Genomic DNA, 12,583 nt, shown 5'->3' with positions numbered 1-12,583 from the left:
GGCAGGACGAGAGCTGGTTAACGGGAGGCGCCATTGATTTACATTCTGGTGCGTTCAGGCTCTATTCAGATGATGAGTATGATGATTCGGAAAATGAGTATTAGGCGAAGGTGAATTCTAACGTTATCATGATGTATTCAAATGTACTCTCGTAAAATGTAGTTTTGGGCGAGAAAATTGAATAAATCCAGTTGTTTGAAGGAGATGTTTTCACAGCAATATAAAATACATACTGTAATAGAGAGGGAATTATGAGCTGTTTAACTTCAGAACAAAAAACAGTATGCAAACGGTAATATAGGAGTGGAGGTTGAAATACATGGGATTTATTGTTTTAATTTAGTTTTTTACCGTGGTATCAAATTGGTATTGAGAATCATGGAATTTCACTGGTACTGGTATCGACAAGTTTCTGGTATTGTGACATCCCTAGTGTAGGCCTATGGGAACTGACAACACATTTAAAATGTATTAATGCCGCGCCAAAAGGCACATTGAAAAATTTTGGGTGCACCTAAATGATGTGCTGATTTACCTAAATGAAAAGGTTAGGCGCACCAGTGAAACCAATGTAAAACGTTAGTCTGGAGCCCTGCTACCCACAGTGAGCTGAGAGCTGAGAAAGAAACTGTGTAAAACCAAACATCTGCATTCCCAAAACAATAGGAGCTTTGAATAAAAGCTTCACAGAGCAGCTTTCTTTCCTGTAAAATGCATCAGTGCTTCCGTCTTATCTCAATGCCTAATGAAGCTTCCCATCATCCTAATATCTGGAGGACATTTTACCGGTTTTAAGTCCTACATTTATAACAGCATGCATTCTGTATACTGATGTATTCCTGGAGAATATGATGCAGATTTCTGCTTAATATTACCGTTTCACATCAAGTTAGTCATTCATTTTTTGTATAGTTAATGTATCAGATCGAGATTTTCATCAGGGATTCACTGGTGAAAAACATGAAATCACTCAGCATCAATCATTATCCATTCATATGAGTACAGTTATGTCATAGCATAACAGAAGGATATTGAGGAAATTATTCTACAGCATCCTCACTTTGGTGGAATAAATCCAGTGTTTGTCACAAGACGATGAACAGGGAGGTATACTGCACAAGCACAGCTAAGCATAGCAGCCCTGTTAGTTGTATTCTGACAGATACCACCGCACACATTTCATCTCTCGGGAGAAAGGAGGCATGAGAGTGGAACGTACAGTAGCAACTCATCATGAGCCTGCAGGATGCATGACTTAGTGCTGTAAGAAAGGTGAACCACAAAACACTCCTCCTCCTGTTAATGAAAAGCATTCCTGCTTTCTTTTCAAAAAAAAATGCCCACTGGGTTGCAAGCGATGTCACTGTGCATCTTCACTGTGAGTTAGTGGACACTAAGAAGGCCTTGACAAAAAACATCCGAGAAGTAGGGATGCACTGATCCGATACTCAGTATCAGTCCAATACTGGTTATTAATATCACTGGATTGGATATCTGAGATAAAAAAAAAGCTGTAATCCGATACGATCCATTAGCCTAAACTATCTGTTAACAACCGGGTTCAGCCCCGATACATATGCTCGTCTATGTCGGCGTTGCCAGGTCATTTCTGCCCATAATGCCCCGAATGTCTTGAGAGAACGTTTTATTTTATTTGACAAAACCTCATGTCGCTCCAAACAAACTAAAATGATTTTACTATAGATGAAGACGATGAAGAGGTAAACAGAGCACGCACTGCACTGTATGCAAGAGAAAGGAAATCCTTTTAATATTTCTAATGTTAACAACAGCGGTGGACTCAGATCTCTACTTCAAATAAAAGTAGTTATACTACAGTGTAAAATACTACAAGTAAAAGTACAAAAGTATTAGCATCAACATAAGTACCAAAAGTAAAAGTACTCAATGTGCGGAATGGCCCATTTCAGAATAACACATATTATATTATTGGATTATAATCATTGATGCTTTAATGTTGCAGCTGGTATTGGTGGAGCTCATTTTAATTACTCTATATACTGCTGAGTAGAATACTCAGATTTAAACTTTTGCACAAAGTTGCACTTTGACTTTCATTTTGAATGTTTGAACAGTGCTGACCAATTAAAAAACCCTGCTAAAAGTTCTCCTACATTTGTGTGTGGAAAAATGTAAATTAAAAGAAGCAACAGTATTGCATCATGTTGTGGGCTATGCATTTCTTCCTTTAGGGGAGTAGAATATTTGTTTCATAGTTTGAGCATGATTTCCTTTAGATGCAAAGTGCATCCATACAAATGTATTATTAACAGCTTAGCTGTTTAAGAGAGGGAAAAAGACAGTATGCAGTCAGATTGGTATTGGCAGATACTCATGGTTGCGGTATCTCTGTCGGTATCGGACATGAAAAAGTGGTATCGAGCCATCCCTACAGAGAAGTATTGAAAATGTTGTTATGGATTCAAGACCTGACTGACATTACACTCCACATTGCAAAAAAGCTTTGCAAAGCATTTTAACAGCCTGTCACATAAACCTAACAAAAGCTTCAACACTTCCAATCTAACAGGAACATATAACATTAAAAATCAGCGTTATGGCAGGTGAAAATCAAAGTCCCAATAAAAACATATGAATGATGCAACGACACAGGATTTAAGATCCAATTCATTATTGAAAACAGTTTCTGTAAAGGGGGATGCATGTTCTTTGTTTTAGGGACAAGCTTTTACAAGAAGCCGAGAAGCAATTTCACATTAATGAGCTAGCAAAGAGGATTGTTAACCAACGGGGCCGAAAGACATTTTCATTAGGGTTAAAGATCAGAATGTAAAAAGGTAATTATACATAATCAGGTATAATAACAAAATGTTACATGAAATTTCACTGATCTCTCGAGGTGCCTTTGATTTCTGTCGACACTGCGTACGCTGGCCCAGAGTTACTCTCGATGTCTTTAGAGGTTTGACTTATTAAGATACCACAGAAATAGAGAAAGACTTGTTAAGAAAGGTTTGGGCTCCAATGAATTTTAAGAGGGGTGAAGAAAAAAAGAATTCTTTAGGGGATCAATGCCCTGTCTGAGGTAATGAGAAACAGAAATAAATGTAGAGCACAAAAGAGACTGAGAGTAAGATGCTCTCTCGTGCCGTTGCACTGAAAAAACAAGGACAAACTTACTGATTTTTGAACAGATTGACTACTCAAAGATTAGCTACCAAGTTCAACTACAGATTATGCACGAACCTCCCACGTTATCCCCTTTTTCTCCCATTTACTGTCTGCCACACATCAAATTGTTTACTAACGCAAAAATAATCAAATCACGCCATAAGACGAATCCTATTTTTTGACTTTCTTGAACCTGAAGGTCAAAAGTACGTCAGTAATTTCAGCTAATCTTTCATTTTGTACTATCAGCGCGATGCAGATATAGCCTTAGACCCTGTATTTGACTGTATTCGACTCCCCTGAAACCGCAGAGCCCGTTTTTTACACCTTCATCTCGCTAATCTGTCTCGAGCATGAGATTGTTAGACGTTTGGAAGATAAAAAATCAAAGAGTGTTGTGCTTCATCATGGCCCTGGAAGATAAGGCCCTTTACTGTCACATAAAATCAGGAGCTGCCTACTGAAAAACACTCCATCCCCGGGCTATTCCCCACCATCACCATCATCACTACTCTCTCCATACCATCTCCACAAATACGTGGTGTTCACTTCACTGACAAACTATTTCCAAAGAAGACAAATCAAACCTTCCTCCACCACCTATTTCCACACATGAGTAATGGGACTAAAGTAGAAATCCGCTTGTGTAAGGGGTGCTACTGTACACATTGTAATATTACAGGGAAAAGGTTTGCTATGTTGTCCCAATAACTGCCAAATATGACGGCCAAATATTTTCAATCAAGGGGGGGCTTTTGTTATTTCAAATTAGGGCTGTCAATCAATTAAAATATTTATTTGCGATAAATCACGATTATCTATAGTTAATCGTGATTAATCGCACATTTTTTATCTGTTCAAAATTTACCTTAAAGGGAGATTAGTCAAGTATTTAATACTCTTATCAACATGGGAGTGGGCAAATATGCTTGCTTTGTGCAAACATATGTATTATTGGATCAATTAACAACACAAAACAATGACAAATATTGTCCAGAAACCCTCTGCACCTTAGCATAAAAAATATGATCAAATCATAACATGGTAAACTGCAGCCCAACAGGCAACAACAGCTGTCAGTGTGTCAGTGTGCTGACTTGACTATGACTTGCCCCAAACTGCATGTGATTATCATAAAGTGGGCATGTCTGTAAAGGGGAGACTCGTGGGTACCCATAGAACCCATTTACATTCACATATCTGGAGGTCAGAGGTCAAGGGACCCCTTTGAAAATGGCCATGACAGTTTTCCTTGCCAAAATTTAGCTTAATTATGGAGTGTTATTCAGCCTCCTCACGACAGGCTGGTATGGCAGGTACCAATGAATTCCTTAGGTTTTTTAGATTATATGATGTGAGTGTCTAGCTTTAAAACTGAGCCCACTACAAACAAAAACATCAAGTTGCGTTAATGCGTTAAAGAAATTAGTGGCGCAAAAACTAATTTGCGTTAATGCATTATCGCATTAACTTTGACAGCCCTACAAATAACTTTTATAGCATAATTATACATATTACATTATTGGATTATAAATATTGATGCATTGTTGTGTTCATCATGTTATTGTTTCAGCTGGTAAATGTGGAGATCATTTTAATTTATTTTATATATTCCTTTACAAACTAGCTTGTTAGCTTTCCACCACTGGTAACTGAGTCGAGAAACTCCATGAGGTTAGTTAGTTAATGCTAGCTAGTTTAGCTAACATTCAACATCAGAAAGGTGGTTTTAAACTATCCGCAACGTTATTTATGTTGCGTTGCTCTATAAAGCAGAGGCTACTGGGACGTTCCTGGCACTTTATTTGCATCCCACGGATAATCTTTACATTTTTCCTCGCCAAAATTTAGTTTGGAGTGTTATTTAACCTCCTTTGTGGCAAGTTGGTCATGTCATGGTACCAACAGATTCCTTAGGTTTTTTCTAGTTTCATATGTTCTTCACTCTAGCTTTAAAACTGAGCCCGCTACAACCTCCGAAAGATCAATTGCGTTAATGCATTAAAGAAATCACTGATGTTAAAACGAATTTGCGTTAACATGTTATCATGTTATCGTGTTGATTTTGACAGCCCTATTTCAAATACTAATCAAAATCACAACGCCTCATTCCATAAATGCAATTAATAACCTTTAACATTTTCCCAACCACCCATTTAAGCTGTGGCACAGAGGACGCCTGCAGGTAACTGCAGATGACTTGCTCAAAGTTAACACAATGAGGACAGCACAAAGACAAACAGATAAAGGGGCTGCATAATTAACCAACCTGAGGCTGTGGGACACATTACCTAACCAAAACAAGTTATTTCAGCCATTTAGATCGGCTGCTATCAAAGGACTTGCAGGCTGCCAACATCAAGAGAGAAAGGGCCACACGTTGTTGATGCTGCTGTCATGTCACTCATCTTAATTAGATTACTGCTTAACATATGTACACATTTGTCATGGCGAAAGGATTTATTGTACAATCTGCTGGCTGCATCACCAGATCAGAGCACCGACAAAAACGCAAGAAGATGAAGATATGAGACTGAAACTGTTTTCCATAAGAAGGCTCATGCAAACACTGTAATCAAATTAATATCTTTTGTAGTTCACACATGCTTTAGTAAGACAACATCAGTGTGAGACGAGATTGTCTGTTTGACTCATTGGACGTCAAATCCAAGTCATTCATAACAGTGACAAGTGGAGGAGGGTGCAGAAAGTCAGTCTTTCCTACGTAGATGCTTCTAAGCAATTATATAAATTAAGTTGTCAGATGGGTCCTGAGGGATGTTTGTCTTACAGGCTCTGCAAGACCAGTGGGCCTCCCTTACAAACAAAGTGCAAGATAGGAAGGCAGCCAAGGACGAGGTTTGCCACCGTCAAGAGAAGCAACATTTCTTAAAAAATAGAATGTCTTTAATCTAACAAATGCATGTCATCTCAAATCTTGCCAGGGAAACATGCCCGGGACCTACATTCTTAGTCACTGTTGTGTTTTGAGAGCAAAATTACACCCTTGCATTCTCTGGACAAGGGAAGAAAAAACATGTTGTTTACAGATTTTCAGGATGCCTGGCAATTTCCAAACACTTCCTAGCTTCACTTTTGTGTCACCAAAGAGGAACAAACACAGTACTCTGTATACTGACTCTGTACTCTTTATACACCCTGTGCTGCTGTGTGATACCATATCTCTTCGGATATATTTGCTAACATTGTATGGAAAACAGACAACAGGGACATGTTGAGTACGAAGTGTGATCTGCGAGACATTTTTGTCCGTTTCCCCTTTATTAGTCTCAGATTTGTCAGGGAAAATAGGACTCCCTTGGGTGCCATATTCTCTGTGAGACGGTTTCTATCCCTGGCCTCTCTCTTGTCACTGCTGGTATGCATTTTTCTCAAGTGTCCCAAGGGCCTTGCCTTCACTGGGGTTGTCATTTTCAATTAGCTATACTAATAAATCTATGTCTGCTGGCCCATGTCAATAATCATTTCATTTAAGAAGATGGGACAGCTGTAACTTCAAGACATATTCAATTTCCATCAAGGTTGGCCAATCTACCGATTTGCATTTCATCTCACACCTGCCCCCAAGTAGATTTACCAACATTTTATCGCATGTATTGCAAGCAAATAACTGATTTACATCCAATAAGGATAGGGGTATCTCTGATTCGTGCCAAGTAAAAACGTGGCCCAGCTGTTCATTCCCTCCATCTATTCCCCTGATATGCATCCAGGTGAAGCTTCTTTTGATTAGGACTGTGTCTGGCGACTTTAACTATACCTCTCTTGGTGAGACGAACCATTTTCAGACAATCTCAGGAAATTAAACTAAGCGGTGGAGTGGGCTGATATGAAAATCATTTAAGCACATTAGGTCTCATGAAATATATATCTAGATTAACATTATGGCAAATTATAGCCCATTTAAAATCACAAGCATGCCTCCAAGTTAGACTTCCATCATTAAGTCTTAATGGATGCCGTACTGTATAACACTAACAGGAAGCCATGGCAGCATTAGACTGTGACGTAGGTTACATGCTTTTAACAGTGATTTATAGTTGTACAGGCAGGGTCCGAAACTAACACCAACCAAGCACCAAATGCAGGTTTGGCGAGTACATCTCGGAAGGCTATCCACCACACTGGTGAGTAAACGTTTGCACCAAAATAGTCATGTAATAAAAAACTATGCTCGGTTACACTGAGTCTAGAGACTAATGGCGTCCTGTCGTTCCGGGGACGATAAAAAATGTGTTTGGGATGCTGTAAACTCACTATCAACAAGATTTCTTGAAAACAATCACTGCATTGTGGATGGGAATGAACCTTGTGTGTGCATAATGTGTCACTAGAAGCCTGTCAGCCCACGAGAGTATGTTACAGTGGGAACTTCCTCCCTGCTGTGCGGCCCGTACAGCAATCCGTCGCCCATACCGTGATCCAGTCCCGGGTGTGCGGAGTACAGCAGCACGTCGGGCCACCACCCCAGAGTCCCACCGTGGGTCCAAACCAGAAATCGGACAATACTAATAGCTACCGTTAAATAGCTCTCGTCCTGACGATTTCAATCACGGGAGGTGTCATTGACTGACAGTATGGTGCGTTCATTTTGTATGTTCTATTCAGTAAAAATGAGTATTGAGCAAATGCTAAGTCTAATGTTATGATGACGCATGTTCAATTCAATCTTCAAAATGTCGTTTTTGGCGAGAAACTTCAATAAATCCAGTTGTTTGAAGGGGATGTTCCCACGGCAATTTACAATAGATAATAGAGAGGGAATTATGACCTGTTTAACTTCATAACAAAAAAACGTATGCAAACGGTAATAAAGGAGTCGATGTTGAAAGGGGACATGGGATTTATTGTTTTAGTAGCCTATACCTGGTGAAATGTCAGGAAGGTATGAAAAAATAGGTACCGCCCAAGCCTAGTATTCTGGCTTGAATTGATTAACCGTCAATATATTTAAATTATGTTGCTGCAAATTTTGCTCTGGCCTCTTCTCTAAGTATATATATACTTCATTATCTCAATGAAATGTACAGAAACAAATGTATATGTGACACAAAAAGGCAATTTATTATTTTGGCCACTAAAAAATATGCTTGGCCGGTGGATTTTTTCATCTACCAGTCCCCCTGGCCGGTGAGTCAAAAAGATAATTTCGGACACTGCGTACAAGGAAGATTCAAAGATACAGTTACTGATGTAAATTTGAACTGACATTTAGAATTTTTTTTTGCACAGTAACATACTGTATGTAAAGCAACCTTGAGTCAAACAGGCTCCAATACATTAATTAAAGTTAAATACTATACCTGCCTTTACAGGGAAAGTATTTACTGGTTGGTATCAGTCAAAAAAAAACACACTGACAAAACGTAAAGAGAGCAGTGTGTATACGAAAACAAAAAGCCAACTGATTTTGCTGATATGGCCAGAATTAGAATTAAAAATATAATATTGATTGTGTCCATGTTGCAAACAATACAGTACAACTACAGTTCAGTTTATGTGGCATAACAGTTGGAAATAGATGTGCTCAACTCACAATACTTCAAAGAATGTAAATTGAAGCAAAAAAGACTGAGTAGGCTACTTTTCTCAGTGCATATCCCACTCTCACTTACACACATCCACATAGTATGTAGCTCAACCTGGGGGTCAGGGCCTGCCGCATGCGTCACGAGAGAATTTTGAGTATCACGATTCATGGAATAGCAAAAACATATTTCTTCCTAAAATTCTCACATTTCTTTGTCTTATTTGTAATTTTTTTTTTCTCTTTTTCTTTTGGGATTTCAGCCTCGGAGTCACATTTTGGAATTGTACACAGACATGTGCTCTGATGCTGTTTACATCAGTGATGTTTCTATCAGCAGTACCACTATATTTGATCTGTGTCAAATTCTGGAGTGGCTGAAGCATGCACAAATTAGTTTATGTATTTTTAGAAACGTAAATTGGTCCAAAGGTTCAGGGTATAAATCTTTTCAGTAGTCTTGAATATTGAAGTGACATACTTGGTGACTCTAAATTAGAAACAGGCCCTAAAATAGTATGGTGTTGTTTCTTAGAGTCTCTGAATGGACCTGCATTAAAAAATGAAGAGGCACCAAAGCAGCAGGGGGATTTACTGACAGCAGACACACTTTTAAAGGTTGTGTTTTCCTCTGGCAGACTCTATTCTATCCGTCACCACTTAGCTAATTGCTGTCATTGAAAAGAAAGACACAAATTTCAAGAAAAAAAAATGGAAATAATATTCCTAATTGAATAATGGCTTAATAACACCACTTGCTCTCTGTGCATCATCCAAACACAGCCCTGAAAAAGCCAAATCAATAAGATCAAACAAGAGTCTGTGAGCCCCTGAGCCACAATGCACAACCCGACTGTCACCAGCACAGTCAGACGATAGCATTATACTAAACATTCAACCGCAGCGAAGCTGCAAAATTAGAGTTTGGGAAATTTGCATATCTCTGATAAGATAATTCCTGTGGGTCTACTTGTGTGGTAAGTGGTGTGTTAGATGCCTCCTGCTCTGCTAACCTAAAGATGCACTCCCAAAAAAAAAAAAAAGGACCTGCCTCTGCCCTTGCAGGAGAGCTCTTTTCTTTCATAAAACATTTTCAAGGATCCCTTTGAGCTGCTATAAAAAGCAGCAAGATCTCAACCCCACTTCAGTGTAAATACATCTCAAAGTCTCTCTTTTCAAGGCTGATGGTGGTTCAGTGTAGGACACCTTTAATTTGACCTCAAATCTGATTTTCCCAAGGCATAATAAATAGCAGAAATTATTCATTTTGTGTGTGTGTTTAGACATCTTGAGACTCAATAGCTCCATCACCCACATGCTTCATTTGGACACCAGTCACTCTTTATGAAAAGGCAGGAAGTTATTGAAACATGGGGAGAAATAATAAGCCAGACTGAAGAGCAGGAGGTTGTATGTTAAAAGCACAATAACTCTGGTATCTATCTAAATGATACCATCCAAAACTATTGAGCTCATTTGAAGTGGTATTGAGATTATTATCAGCAGCACTGTCAGCAGAACTTGTCTCTCTCTGAACAACCTGCCTTCACTCATAAACAGCTGGAGCGACGTTACAACATGAACAGAAACAAATGGAAACATTAAAGTCAAATACTTTACTCACGGAAATATAAAAAAGTGGTCCCTCGTGTCTATTTTTCTCTTCTCTCCCAGGTGCTCCGGGCTCTGGTGACCACCGTGCTGTCTCTCTCTCTCTCCCTCCAGACCGGCCGACCCAAACACAGGAATGGAAAGCAGCGGGATTAAGGATATCAAGTCCGGGCTCCTGGTTTCTGTCGCTCTATCTGGTTAGCCAGTAAACAGTACATCCTCTCAAGTCAAGAAACAGAAACAAATCGACATGATTTCTCTCGGTGGCCAGCTCTTCCCCCCTCCAGCGAAACCAAACCTCTTGTTCCACTTCAGGGAGCTTTGTGCCGGTGCTGGGTGCTGTGCGTCGTGGTGGTGGACGGAGCTGTGGTTTGGTCTCCTCTCAGTCTCAGTCAGCCTCCACCGCTGCAGCCGGCTGACTGAGGCTGAGGCTCTCTCTCTCTCTCTCTCTTTCTCTCTCTCTCTCTCTCTGCAGCGCAGCATCCCGTCTCACTCATCCATGGGCTCACTGGTGCTGAGGAGAGAAAGAAAAAGAAAAGAAAAGGTGTCCCTATGTTAGTTCTAAGGAGTGGCATGGCATCAGTGTCTGCCACTGCGTCAGGGTTAGGGTTAGGCTTATCCAACATCTGGCTGTTTGTTTATTAGCAGGTTATTATTGTGTAAGAAAGGAGTAAAACAACAGATCATGTTACCAGAGCTGTGCTCAAAGTGTTTCCACAAAATCTCCACTAACAGGTGCACACATTAATGCTGCTGGTTATAAGACTCATAGGTTAGCAACATGTACGAGATGCCAGCTAAAAGGACTTTAACGGTATTAATTCACCTGCAGAGCTTCTTCTGTGGGTGTGAGTCCTTATTTTAGCACATTATATTATAATTATTTATTGAACAAAGTTGTTTAGCTAAAGTCAACTACACATCAGCTCTAACGTTAGCTAGCATTTAAGATATCCGGCTAACGTTATAGTGGTTTAATAATGCACGTTGTTTATCGCTGTTTAGCTCCAGCTAGCACTGTGTCACCTGTTAACATCAACACTCAGCTAGCTAGCTAACATTTAGCGTATTTCAGGCTAGCTAGCATTGAATCTAAACTCCGTGCTCTTATTTTCTTTTGTTCGGAGTTGGGTTCAATAACATTACACGAGGAGTTGAAGCGAGATAGAAAAAACGAGTCTTTACCGTCTTTACTGGTAACAACATCCATTCTCTCGGTATCACGCTGTGCGTCAGCGTCACAGTCTTCTCTCCATAGGTCAGGGGTCTCTAAGCAACCTGAGGCTCTTCAGCTCCTCTCTAGTGGCTCCCTGGGGATTTATAAAAACATTAGTGGAAATGAATAACCGTTTTTTGTTTACATTTTCATTTTTATTTATCATTGTTGTAGGTCTATGGTACGACGGTATGACGGAGTATTAGGGCCACATAGAGGAAAAATAATAAATCTGAGATTTCGAGAATAAAGTCGTAATATTATAAAGTAGTAATTTTACGTGTTATTTATTTATTTTTTATTCTCGAAATATTACGATGTTTTTTCTCGTAAAGTTATGACTTTATTCTCGTTATATTATGATTTTTTATTCTCGTGATATTTTGACTTTATTCTGGAAATCTCAGACGTTTTTCCCCTCAATGTGGCCCTAATACTCTGTAGTACATTGTCTCTTTGGCCCTCACTGCATTAGACTTATATACTATATACTTAGACTATAAACTGTGTTACCTTCATCACAATGCTCAAATGTTTTGCGGCTCCAGACAGATTATTTATTTATTTTTTTTGCCTAAAATGGCTCTTTTGATAGTAAAGGTTGCTGACCCCTGAACTAGACTGTTGAGTGTAGGATGACGAGTGTTCCTCTAGTGGTCACAGTCCTTCTCCCCGTAGACTGTTGAGTGTCCCTCTAGTGGTCACAGTCCGTAACTACATCTCTGTAGATTTTGAAAGTTTTATTTTGAAAGTGTTCGACACTATTTACATTAGAGCTATGACCTTTAATACTTATCCTTACTAGGTAAAGTGGCGATGTAGACGCTAACATGTCACCATCTATCTGTTAGCTCGCTTCTGATTGTGCGTTTGGTTCATTTATTTTACTGTAAAGTATTCACCGGAAGTCATAGTATGATACAATAGCTAAATTGCCAAATAATCATCACTGTGACAACTAGGCTGTAAACACTCATGATGCTAAACACAATCAAATTAACCGTCATTTAACTTAAAGGCAGACGGGAGACTGTCAGTAGGCTAGTTTTTGGTTA

General features: G+C 39.3%; 1 protein-coding gene across 1 annotated transcript in view; it reads right to left on the bottom strand.

Annotated features, from left to right (window-relative positions):
- Positions 1-12,248, bottom strand: part of cntn5 (contactin 5) — a 176,704-nt gene extending 164,456 nt beyond the window's left edge. Inside the window, 3 exon segments of the mRNA XM_037775644.1 lie at positions 10,326-10,826; positions 11,507-11,622; positions 12,138-12,248. The gene's annotated coding sequence lies outside the window, so the exon portion shown is untranslated.
- Between the last annotated feature and the right edge of the window lie 335 nt (positions 12,249-12,583).

The sequence above is a fragment of the Sebastes umbrosus genome, chromosome 7 (genome assembly GCF_015220745.1).
Source record: "Sebastes umbrosus isolate fSebUmb1 chromosome 7, fSebUmb1.pri, whole genome shotgun sequence".
In the NCBI taxonomy this organism is placed as follows: Eukaryota; Metazoa; Chordata; class Actinopteri; order Perciformes; family Sebastidae; genus Sebastes; species Sebastes umbrosus.
Note: the sequence above shows the minus strand (reverse complement) of the source record. Positions and strands in the feature narration are given on the sequence as shown.